Genomic DNA, 12608 nt, shown 5'->3' with positions numbered 1-12608 from the left:
AAACCTCCTGTGACTGCACGCTGTGTGCAGCCTCTGAGCTCTGTTTTTGCTGGCAGAGGGCTGCAGGAGGCCCGTCATGGCCGAAAATGGAGCTTCAATGACTGACATCAAGCTAGCCATGCCCAACCTGGCCACACCCATCCCCCTTCCCCCCGCCAAGGTCATAACCCAACCCTGATGCTGCCCTCAATGAAATCAAGTTTGACCCAACCCTGTGCTGGATGGTCCAGGTTTTATTGTAACGTTTTAAAAAGTCGGCAGGTTTTGTTTCTGGTTTGTTTGACCACTTTTGGTGGTGGAATTTATTCAGTCCAGTCAGCCAGAAGAACGTTGTGAATTCTCCCAGCCGGCAACTTATAATTTAACACAGGAATGAACAGGGGTTTTCTTTGTGCCCAGCCAATCCTGAGAGGTTTACTGCCACTGAAAATTATAGGCCTGAGTTTGCACCATTATTAAACATTTTCTGAGGAATACCAATGACCAGATGCAGATGGATAAAGTTTGTTAGGGCTGTTGTTGCCTTTGGTGGTTAAACTCTTAGGCTAAAACCTGTCAACCCTCCATCACAGAAGCTCATGGTCTGAATTTGAAGCCGTCTCTCTCTCTCTCAGCCCAACCAGGGGTGGAATTCTACCGTTTTGTACTGGTTCTATAGAACCGGTTGTTACGATTCTGTCCAGTTTGGAAAACCGGCAAACCATGACCCTGGCTGGCCCCACCCCCTCTACCTGCCCCTCCCCTCCCAAACCTAGTCAGTCCTTATCTTCTTCCTCTTGTGTAGTACTCCCTGCTCCATTTTGGGGCCTTCTGGGCCTCAGGGAAGCCTCCTGGGAGCAAAAACGCCCAGCAGGAGGCTTCCTTGAGGCCCAGGAGGCCAAAAAAATGGAGCAGGGGTTGAAGAAGAAGAAGAGGAAGAGGAAGAGGAAGAGGAAGAGAAGAGAAGAGGAAGAGAAGAAGAAGAAGAAGAAGAAGAAGAAGAAGAAGAAGAAGAAGAAGAAGAAGAAGAAGAAGAAGAGGAGAGGAGGAGGAGGAGGAGGAGGAGGAGGAGGAGGAGGAGGAGGAGGAGGAGGGAGGAGGAGGAGGAGCCAACGCCTACCCAGTCGCATGGCCACGCCAGATAGCCACACCCATCTAACCACTCCCACCTAGTCACGCCCACAGAACCAGTAGTAAAAATATTTGCATCCCACCCCTGAACCCAACCCACCTCTCAGGACTGATGGGCAGGAATTTTATAGAGGAAGACAGGCTAAATATGCTGTTTTTCTAGACCCTGGATGGAAAGGATTTAAATCTAATGAACAGAATAAGTTAGAAATATTCACACTGAAAATACGGGTTAAAGATTTTTCATCTTAACAGCCAAGCACTTTTACAATAATCATTATGACTACTTTAACAATTATCTGATCTTTGTTATGGCCTTATTAATATAAAGAAAGAAAAAAATGGATGAATGTATAAAATGAATGAATGAATTAATGAGAAGGAAGGAAGGAAGAGAAAGAGAGAGAAGAAGAAAAAGGAAGGAAGGAAAGAAGGAAGGAGAGAGAAGGAAAGAAAGAACAAAGGAGGGAAGGAAAGAGAGAGAAGGAAGAAAAGAATGAATAAATGAATGAGAGAAGGAGGAAAAAGAAAGAAGGAAAGAAGGAAGGAGAGAGTGGGGAAGGAAGGAAGGGATGGAGGGAGAGAGAGAGAAGGAAGGAAGGAAGGAAGGAAGGAAGGAGAGAAACAGAGAGAAAGACAGACAGAAAGAAAGACAGAAAGAAAGAAAGAAAAAGAAAGAAAGATAACTAATGAATCCCTTGTAAGAGAATTATGGTCTGTTTTCCAAACCATCAACTATCTTGCCGTAATGAAGAGATACAGCTTTTGTTCTGGGTCTTTTCTGGCTGTTGCTTGTTTGTTTTAAAATTGATTTTCACTTTGTGCACATATTTCAACCATCCCAATCAAGGGGCTTTCCCGCAAAATATCGCCAATCATTGAAAGCACCCATGAAATCCTCTTCAATTAAAAAAAAGGGGGGGGCATAACATTTGTCACAGGTGAGGATCAAATAAAATAACTGACTTTTATCAGCCTGCAAAAGGGCAGCTCTGAGGGAAACAACTCCCCAAAACTATACAGGTAGTCCTTCAACTTACAATAGCTCGTTTAGTGACCGTTCAAAGTTACAACAGCCCCGAAAAAAAGGACCTGGGACCAAAATTCACAATGGCAACTGTTGCAGCATTCCCACGATCCTGTGATCAAAATCCAGGCGCTTGGCAACAGACTCGTATTTACAACGGTCGCAAGTGTCGCGGAGTCACATGATCCCCTTTTGCGACCGTCTGACAAGCCGAGTCCATGGGGAAGCCATTATTAACTTAGCAACCAGGTGATTCACTGAATCCCCATGGCAAGCTGTCGGCGTTCCAGAAAACCTCCACTCCAACAAATAATTCCGAGACAGACGTCCTCTCAAAAGTTCTGTTTTATTTGGATAGTAACCTGGCATATTTAGGAAATCCCGAATCTGAAAGTTCCGGGCTTCCTTGCAATAAGTAAAAATTACAAATCCACCCCCTGCACCCATCATGGCATCATATGACCCAATCGCTATCTATCCCAACTTGAAAGGTCCCCTCACCCAGGTGCAGACACAACATGACCTTGACTTAGAAAAAGAATGCTATTGTGTCTAACCACATACACTCCAAGAAATTCTCCCCTCCCATTTTCCCAGCCTCAAGAATGTAGCAGTGTAGAAGCGTCTGGTCTCAATATGGCTTCCAAAGCTGACACCTTCCTTCCTTCACTCCCTCTCCTATCTTCCTTCCTTCCCTTCCTCCCTTCCAACTCTCCCTCTCCTTCCTTCCTTTCCCTCCTTCCTGCCTTCTCTCCCTCCCTCTCCTTCCTTCCTTCCTTCCCTCCCTCTCTTCCTTCACTTCTTCTCCTTCCTTCCTTCCTTCCTTCCTTCCTTCCTTCCTTCCTTCCTTCCTTCCTTCCTTCCTTCCTTCCTTCCTTCTGTCAGCATTCCAGCTAACCTCCATTCCACCAAATAACTCAGAGACAAACATCTTCTCAAAAGTTCCTTTTATTTGGATAGTGACTGGCACAACTGGGAAATTCCAAATCTGAAAGTTCCGGGTTTCCTTGCAATAAGTAAAATATTACAAATCCACCCCCTGCACCCCTCATTCCATCCCATGCCCCAATCACCTACCGTCCCAACTTGAGACGGCCTCTCACACAGGTGCAGAAACAACATGACCTTGACTTAGAAAAGGAATGCTATTGTGTCTAACCACATACACGCCAAGAAATTCCCCCCTCCCATTTTCCCAGGCTCAAGAACGTGGCAGCGTGGAACTGTCTGGTGCTAATATGGCCTCCAAAACTGACACAAGCAAGGTCATAAAATTGCTTTGCTTTGCTTTGCTAAACCATGGAAAATTTGAGGCTTCAGTTGCGGTTGTAATCCGAGGAATTCCAATACATCTGATCCTTTTATTGAACAGGAAACTTGGTTAACCCTTCACAGGGAACAAGCCATACTGTCCCCAAAAGCCCGTGATTGGCATGCAAAACATGCAATATTTAATCGCGAGAGATCAGAAACCAGGGGAATCTGCCGGCCCTGAATTGCAGGCAAGCCGGTTCTTCACGGCCAGATGAGCTCCTAATTGCAAATATTGTTTGCGTGACTTTCCCGAGCCTTCCTGGATGTGAGCAAGATCATCTTAATCACAGTTTCTGGGGCTGCCAGGTTCTTCTTGTGCCAGGGGGAAGCAGCCCAAGACAATCACGATAACTTGATTTTTAAACCGTCATCTAGAGCAATCTTTTCTCACCTCACAATCCGGGGGCTGTGAGTTCGATCCTAGGTAGATGCAGATATTTCTCTCTCTGGGCACGATGAGAAATTGTTTGCTGAACAAAACTCCGCCCTGGTGACAGGAAAGGCATCTGGCCATTAAAACACTCTGCTAGCTCCATTCAGTTGCCCAGACTCCACCCCACAAGGGACTATGGGGTCATTAAAAGAGGATGATAATCTAGAGCAGGGCTGTCAACCTCCTGGCCCAGGAGTCAGATGCGTCATACGCTGGTCACGCCCAGTTTAGTGAAGGGGAAAAAATCCTGATACATCACATGATGGTGCCATGATGATGTAAGTTTGACACCCCTGATCTAGAGCAAACTTTTCCTTAATACTTATTATCAGTACAGTTGCCAAAGCTGAAACATAGTTAATATTTTCTTTAAAACTTTCCTTCAAATTTGCTTTAGCGTGGCACAATGACGGGATTCAAATTCTTTTACTACTGGTCCTGTGGGCGTGGCTTGGTGGGCGTGGCAGGGGAAGGATACTGTAAAATCTCCAGTCAGAGGTGGGATTTGCCGGTTCTTAAAAACAGCCCCGCGAACCGATCACTTTGGAATACAGGGACAGACTCACGACAAGTCATTTAGCCACTGTTTGAAGTTACAATGGCCCTGAAGAAAGGGACTTATGACCCTTCTTCACGCTTATGACTGTTCCAGCATCCGTGTCATGCCCCTGCTGGAGTCTGATTCCAAGGGGGAGGTCGAACAGCTGACAGGGAGTGGGAGTGTGGCTTCGCTATTTTCCCTTCATTTTCTAAAATGCCCGAGAAACCATTTCTGTTTGATACTGGTAGCATAGCCACAAACACTGAGATTCTTCTTCTAAATGCCCATGTCCTTGTTAGAATCTGACTCTGAGGGAGAGAAGGAACAGCCGAGAGGGAGTGGGAGTGTGGCTCCAGTGGCTGTGGAGGAAACTGGGGAAGGGCAAAGTCCGGTTGGGCATTCAGAGAAAGACCCAGGGCCACCCCCTCTTCATCCTAGGGCACGCAAAGAGGAACAGAGAAGGGAGCAACAGGGGTTACGGGGGAGAAAAAGGCCCTGATTCCCTTCATTAGCTGCAGCTAGGAAAACAGGGTTTAAAAGGGGCGTTTGCACATAGCACCTTGCTGGAAGCAAAGCGTGCATTATCTTCATTTGTCAAGTCTTGATGGGATTAAGACATGATCCTCCAGGACATAATAGGATTATCTAGCAGCAGAGCTCACAACACTGCACAATCTCCTAAAGACATTGCCTCAAACTTCAACCAAACTTGTCTCAGACAAACATGACCCCTACATGGCCCCGAGGGAGCCTGACAACAGCCAATAGAATACATGTACTTGCACAGGAACAGGAAGCTCAAGTTCAAAGCTCAACAACTCCATGTCTACAGCTGCACCAGGGAGCTTTGTGTTTGGTGGTTCTGCTTCCTTATTAAACCATCTTTCCAATCGGCCGCCATGTTTCCAGTGTCTTCCTCCCGGCTTGGAACTGAACCCGATGGATATTTCTCCCAACACATCCAAGGAGCTTCTTTGAGCTTGACATCCCACCCTTTCCTCACAGATGGGAATGCGCCTTACAGGCAAGGCACCACGTTTCTGGACGTTTTTTTTTTGCAACCCAATTCAGCCGTAAGACAAAACGAGGAGCTGTGGAAACATCTGCAGCCTTATCTCAAAGTTCCTGTGATCTGAACCAACATGCTACAGAGGCGAGAAGCTTTGCTGCACATCTTCAGCAAATGCAGGTTGCAATTGAGCATGAAAACAACTTCCAGCTGTTCGGTTCTGCACCTGATACGCAGCCTGTCCTTCCCAGGGCCTTTTCAACGTGTCGATGTACTCTCCTGTTCCATAAGTGGGGGGAGAACAACGTTGGGATTGATCTCCCAGCCAAGATGTTTTGGAGCAAATCTCACTTTTTGTATTTAAGCTGGCACGGGCAGAATTTTTTGTTTTCTTTTGTTTTGTTTTGCAGTGGGGTCTTGCATACCATATGTAGGGGCTGTTTAGGGTTCCCCAAGGCATGATGCAATGGGGATTTATATCCTTCTGCTTATTTATACAGAGCGAGAAGCAGATGTAGAGACATGTGCAGTGGTTTTCACCGAAATACGTTTCCCTCTCATGGAAAGATCACAGCGGGCAAATTTAAGGCCCTGATGTTGTTCCTGCTGCTTTCTGTTTCAAATTGGACTCCCGTTGGACACCTTAATGGTAATAACAGAATGACAGACTTGGAAGGCAGATCTTCTAGCCCAACCCCTACCCAAGCAGGAGACCCTACACCATTTCTGAGAGATGGCAGTCTTGAAAGCCTCCGGGGATGAAAGTCCCACAACTTCCGAGGGCAACTTCTGTTCCATGGGTTGATTGTTCTCACTGTCAGAAAATTCCTCCTTATTTCCAGGTTGAATCTTTCCTTGTTCAGTTTCCATCCATTCTTCCTTGTCTGACCTTCAGGTGCCTTGGAACATAGCTTGATCCCTTCCTCCTCTCTGTGGCAGCCCCTCCAATATTGGAAGACTGCTATCCTGTCTCCCTGGGTCCTTCTCTTCCCTAGACTAGCCAGGCCCAGTTCCTGCAACTGTTCTCCATATGTTTTAGTCACAAGTCCTCTAATCATCATTGGTTGCTCTTCTCTGCATTTTTTTCTAGAGTCTCAATATATTAGAAGTCTGCTATCCTGTCTCCCCTGGTCCTTCTCTTCACTAGACTAGCCATGCCCAGTTCCTGCAACCGTTCATCGTATGTTTGAGCCTCCAGTCCCCTCATCATCCTGGTTGCTCTTCTCTGCACTCTTTCTAGAGTTTCTAACATCTTTTTCATAGTGTGGTGACCAAAACTGGATGCAGTATTCTAGGTGTGATCTTACTAAGGCTTCATAGAGTGGTATTTGTACCTCCCTTGATCTTGATTGTATCCCTCTGTTAATGCAGCTTAGGATTGCATTGGCTTTTTGGGCGGCTGCTGCACATGGCTGGCTCCTATTTAGCTGGTTGTCTACTAAGACTCCAAGATCCCTCTCCCAGTTGCTGCTATTGAGCCTGGTTTCACCCAGTCTGTATGCGTCCTTTTGGTTTTTCTTGCCTAAGTGTAGGACTCTACATTAAACTTCATTTTGTTAGATAGGGCCCAGTGTTCTCAACTGTCAAAATCCATCTGGTTCTTAAGCTACCAAAAAATGTTTGGCAACTGGTGAATCACTTGATATATATTTAAAAAGCAACCTGAATCTGGAAGAAAACTTAAAAAGTGCCTGCTTCTTTGGCTTATTAAGCTGCATTTGGCAGAGCTTAGAAAGTTGTACCATCTCTTTTCCAGGTGACTTGGGAAATCAAGATTAGTTACTTTCTGCTTAGGAAATTAATGCGGATAACAGATTTCAACACTTTGGGGGAAATTGTTCCTTGTTTTCACTCCTGGGAGACAGAACTCTTGGCTGCTCAAAACCACGTACGAAATGCGGATGTGAAATGCAGATTGAAAATATTGCCATCTTCAAATAGAATAACAAAGTTGGAAGGGACCTTGTAGTTCCCCCCCCTCCCGCCCCCCAGGCACCCAAGCAGGAGACCCTACACTATTTCTGACAGATGGCAGTCTGGTCCCTTCTTGAAAACCTCCAGGGATGAAGCTCCCACATCTTAAGGAAGTATCAACAGGGTACCTTGAACAGAATAAGTTAGAAATATTCACGTTGAAAATACGGATTAAAATTTTTTCATCTTAATAGCCAAGCACATTTACAATAATCATTAACTAACCTTAACTATTATTTAATTTTTATTATGGCCTTGTTAGTAAAAAGAAGGAAGGAAGGAAAAAAGGAAGGAAGGACATTGTGTTTTAATCTTGGAAGGAAATAAAAATTCGTATCAGAGAAAGAAAAATAAATGAAGGAAGGAAGGAAGGAAAGAAGGGAGGAAGGATATTGTATTTTAATCTTGGAAATAAATAAAAATTCATATCAGAGAAAGAAGAAGGAAGGAAGGAAGGAAGGAAGGAAGGAAGGAAGGAAGGAAGGAAAAGAAAGAAAGAAAGAAAGAAAGAAAGAAAGAAAGAAAGAAAGAAAGAAAGAAAGAAAGAAAGAAAGATAACCTTATTTTGTCCAAAGGCAGAAATTAAATTTAACACAATTTAGCATGTATTCCTAAGGTGGCTCCGGATTTTAACTTATTGGCTCATTCTGATTTGGGATATGGTTGGCTAGTCTGGTAGATTCTTGATTGTCATTGCCGGTAGGTAAGATGGGATGCATCCCAATTTGTACCTAGGAAAACAAGGAAATCAATAGAAACATGTTCACTAATTAAGTCATATTTTTCTATAAGAAATGTCTCTAAGAACAAATTCAACTTGAATTGTGCCTGAAGGAAAAACACAGTATTCTATCGTTTAACTGAAGGGATGTGAACCATGGTTTATAACCTTAAGACTCAAATTTTTCACACCTCACTTACTGGATCAATTTGTCCCCCAAAGCAATTTTACACCAACCAGCAGTTATACTGATCAACCAGCAGAATTCTGCTGTGTATCTCACTCCCAGACAAATAGTTGAACGTTTTTTCTTCACTTTGCAAAATTATTGAGAAATAGCTACAGCTCAATTGTTCTCTCGAGGCAAATGGGTTTCCATAATCGCCTCTCTTCAGTCTCCATCCCACAATCCTCTTTCATCGGCTCAGGTTTTCTTCGAAGGCCAACCAGCCATGATTAACTAGGTTAGGTCAGGGACCTCCAATCTTGACAACTTTTTAAGTTGTTGTGGATTTCAGCTCCCAGAATTCTTCATCCAGTTGGGGGATTCTGGGAGTTTGAAATCCACAGGTCTTAAAATCAGTTTTGGAGACCTCTGGTTCCAGATGTTAAAGGATTAATTGCAAGGGCTGGAGGCGACGCTCCCTTGGTCGTTTATTTCCGTTTCTATTCCATGCTGCTCGAGAGCAATATTCAGACTGAATAAGAGGGAATTTTCAGATGTTTGAAAGGAGTAATTCTGGATTTTAAGCAACCCTGTTAAGTATTTGGATGTGGTGGGAAGTGAAGATCACAGTGAAGGTCAGAGGAGAGAGAAGCTCATACCATGCATAAAGCAATCTATTTCTATCACCCACCCACCTGTTGTGGCTCCGATTCCCGAGCCTGTGCTGTTAGAGGAAGAGGAGGAGGAAGATGAGGAGGAGGAGGAACTGGGAATGCCTTCCTCCCCAGGACCTTCCTCTCTGGCAATGCCTTCCTCCCTGATGATGCCTCAGGTTTCATCAGACAACCGAGAGGAGCAGCCTGAGATTAATCAGGAGGAAGGCATATTGGAGCAGCCCTTGACAGGGAGTCAAGAGGAAGAATGTTGGCTTGATCCTAAGCAGCATCGTAGGGAGAAACGTGAGCGGCAACGTAGGAGGTGCGAGAGGGTCAGAGAGTGAGCTGAGTCATTGAGCCACACCCCACAGGGGATAAAAGTAGCTGTGTTGTCGGCTAGAACTTTGTATGGGACAAAGTTTAATCTTACTTCAGGTTTTCTTCGTGAATGATTTTTGTGGTCTGCCTTGTAATTTTCTGTACGTAGCTTTTTACTTGTTATCAGTTCGGACTTGGCAGGCAGAGCGTGTTGGAATGCCAAGGACCTTATCAGTTCCAAAGCATTAACTCTGTGAAGTCTAAGCCAGCCTGCCTGCCTGTGTTTGTGTGAGTTTGTACTCTTTCATCTTTGGAAAGAAGAAAGGTGAGACAGAACACCCACCCATCCACCTACCTATCTACCTTTCATGTCTTCTATATCCATTCTCCTATCTATCATCCTATCATCTATCTATATGCCTGTCTTTCTATCCCTCTCATCTATTTCTCTATTCCTCTATTATGTCTGTCTGTACCCATCTATCCATCTATCATCAATGTATGTCTTTTATCAATCCATGTCATCTATTTCACTATTTCTCTATCTATTCTATCCATCCATCATTTCTTCTATATCTATCTATCCTATCATCTATGTCTTCATCTCTCTATCCCTCTATCATGTCTAACTATCTGTATCTATTCTATCCATCTATCATCAATGTATATCAGTCTGTCTACCTTTATCTATCCCTCTCATCTATTTCACTATCCCTCTATCATGTCTAACTATCTGTATCTATTCTATCCATCTATCATCAATCTATATGTCTACCTTTATCTATCCCTCTCATCTATTTCTCTATCCCTCTATCATGTCTAACTATCTGTATCTATTCTATCCATCTATCATCAATCTATATCAGTCTGTCTACCTTTATCTATCCCTTTCATCTATTTCACTATCCCTCTATCATGTCTAACTATCTGTATCTATTCTATCCATCTATCAATGTATATCAGTCTGTCTACCTTTATCTATCCCTCTCATCTATTTCACTATCCCTCTATCATGTCTAACTATCTGTATCTATTCTATCCATCTATCATCAATCTATATGTCTACCTTTATCTATCCCTCTCATCTATTTCTCTATCCCTCTATCATGTCTAACTATCTGTATCTATTCTATCCATCTATCATCAATCTATATCAGTCTGTCTACCTTTATCTATCCCACTCATCTATTTCACTATCATATATTCTGTCTACCTATCATCTGCCTGCCTGCCTGCCTACTTACCTACCTACCTATCTATCATGTCTCCAGGCCCACATATATGTTTTGTTAGAGTCGATGCACTAATGGCTAGTAAAGGAAATCCACTCCCAATGTTACGAAGACCCAGATCCCATCTGCAAAAACTACAGAGTTGTACTGCATAAAAGGGCACTTTAACAGCATGCATTTCTGGATGAAGCTGCACTGATTTTTTTTTTTTTTTAATCAAGCCATCTGTTTCGTTTGCCTTGATTAAAAAATAAATAAAACTATTTTATCTTATTTGCCAAGTGAAGACACTTTGAGGTCTCGGCTGTATTTTACCAGACACCAAAGCTTGTGACTAGGAGTGTTTTCGCAGTTCATCAGTCGCAGGTCCGGATACGGCAACATAGCCATAATCAGAACCCTCTCCCCAAGAAGACACCGTAAGCACCGCCTGTCAAAATGCTGTGTTTTCAGAGTAGTCCAGCGATCAGAAATACGGGGATCTGTCACACACACACACCCCTTGACTAGCGGCTTTCCCAAGTGTAAGTTCACGGTGTCACCTTGACGGCATGAATTGAAAACAACCGTTTCCTTTGTCACATAATTGAGGACTCTCCAAACATTACCACTCTAAGCCATGGCTATAATTTTAATATTTTGCCTTCTGCAAAGAAAGGAATTTTTGACTCTGCTGGACGGCCGTTAAAAGGAATTGCAAATTTTGTTCGGTTTCAGCTGACTTATTTTTATTTCAGTAGAAATTTTGCACTCATTTAATTTTCCTTTGGTTTCCTCCCCCCTCCCCGCCCAGCCTTGACTGTTAGCAAACAACCTCGGTCATCAGTTGTAGCGGAAAGGCCAAATATACTTTTAGTAAAGCAGGCATCGTTCTGTCGTAAAATGACAGTGAACGCTCTAATGCCACCGTTCCTTGCTTTGCTTTGGGCGTTTTCTTATGTTTAAAACCTCATGCAAAAAAAGCGCCTTTTGCTTTTAGACTTGTGACTCCTTCTCACAGCTCATGTGGTGAGAGGTTAAAACTAATTAAATCAACCTTTGGAAAGTAACTGGAGATCCTTTAACGCTTATCCTAATTTAAACGGGGACCTGATTTATAAACTAAGCAGGGCTGAAAAATACAAGGTCCTTCCGCAACCTTGAAGTGGAAGAATGAAATTTACCTCGCACAAAAGAGGCGTAATAAATTCAGTTGGAAACAAAGAGGCAAATACACACACACACACACACACATATATGAAGGTCATTTAAATCACAAGGAAGAATGTTGGAACCGGCAACAATTTTTATATATGGCGGTTTCCATTTTTACCTCAACATGAGCAAGGATTCAACTGGGAATTCGCAGCCCATGTCATCTCGCAAAATCAAGCAAAAATAAATATTTCCATGGCTTACTAGAGCAATTTTGCTGGAGGTGGGGAAGAAGGCAGATCACATGGAGATTTGCAAAACCAGAGGAAAGCCTTTTGGGTTTATTTTTCCTCCCCACGGTTACACCTGCCTCATTAGTGAAAGTCAATCAAACCTTTTCACTGAACATGTCAAATCTGTGCCCATCGCTGAAGGGAGGACACCTTTTATCCAAGTTAAGACCTCGGGACAGAGATCAAAAACATGCCAGCAGGAAAAATAAAAATCACTGGGGAGCATATGGATGTAGTCAAAAAACATCTCACGAATATAAATATTTTAAAAAAGTTTTGAACTAAAAATAAGACAGGCAACTTAGGTAAAACAGGAGTCGCTCACTTCTCTGAGAGAAATTCACACGTCTAAAGCATCTGTTTCATAATTTTCACAGTGGAAAATTCGAATTGGACAGTATAATCTAGAGGTGGAACTCTCGCCTCACAATCCGGAGGCTGTGAGTTCGATCCTAAGTAGAGGCAGATATTTCTCTCTCTCCCTCTGGACACGATGAGAATATTTATCTGCTGAATATAACTCCGCATTGGTGACAGGAAGGGCAGTCGGCCATGAAAACACTCAGCTCCATTCAGTTGTCCCAATTCCACCCCGCAAGCGATTATGGGGTCATTAAAAGATGATAATGAATCATTATAATCTACAACCGCTTCTGATTTTTCAAAGGGAACAAAAGACA

General features: G+C 43.4%; 1 protein-coding gene across 1 annotated transcript in view; it reads right to left on the bottom strand.

Annotated features, from left to right (window-relative positions):
• The window catches only part of TNFSF11 (TNF superfamily member 11), a 258185-nt gene that overhangs the window by 96186 nt on the left and 149391 nt on the right, over positions 1-12608 (bottom strand). The window lies entirely within an intron of this gene.

This window comes from Pseudonaja textilis, chromosome 8, assembly GCF_049901715.1.
Source record: "Pseudonaja textilis isolate UNSWEBS1 chromosome 8, rPseTex1.2, whole genome shotgun sequence".
NCBI classification, from domain to species: Eukaryota; Metazoa; Chordata; class Lepidosauria; order Squamata; family Elapidae; genus Pseudonaja; species Pseudonaja textilis.
The sequence above is the reverse complement of the archived record's forward strand: the minus strand, read 5'-3'. Positions and strand labels throughout refer to the sequence as shown.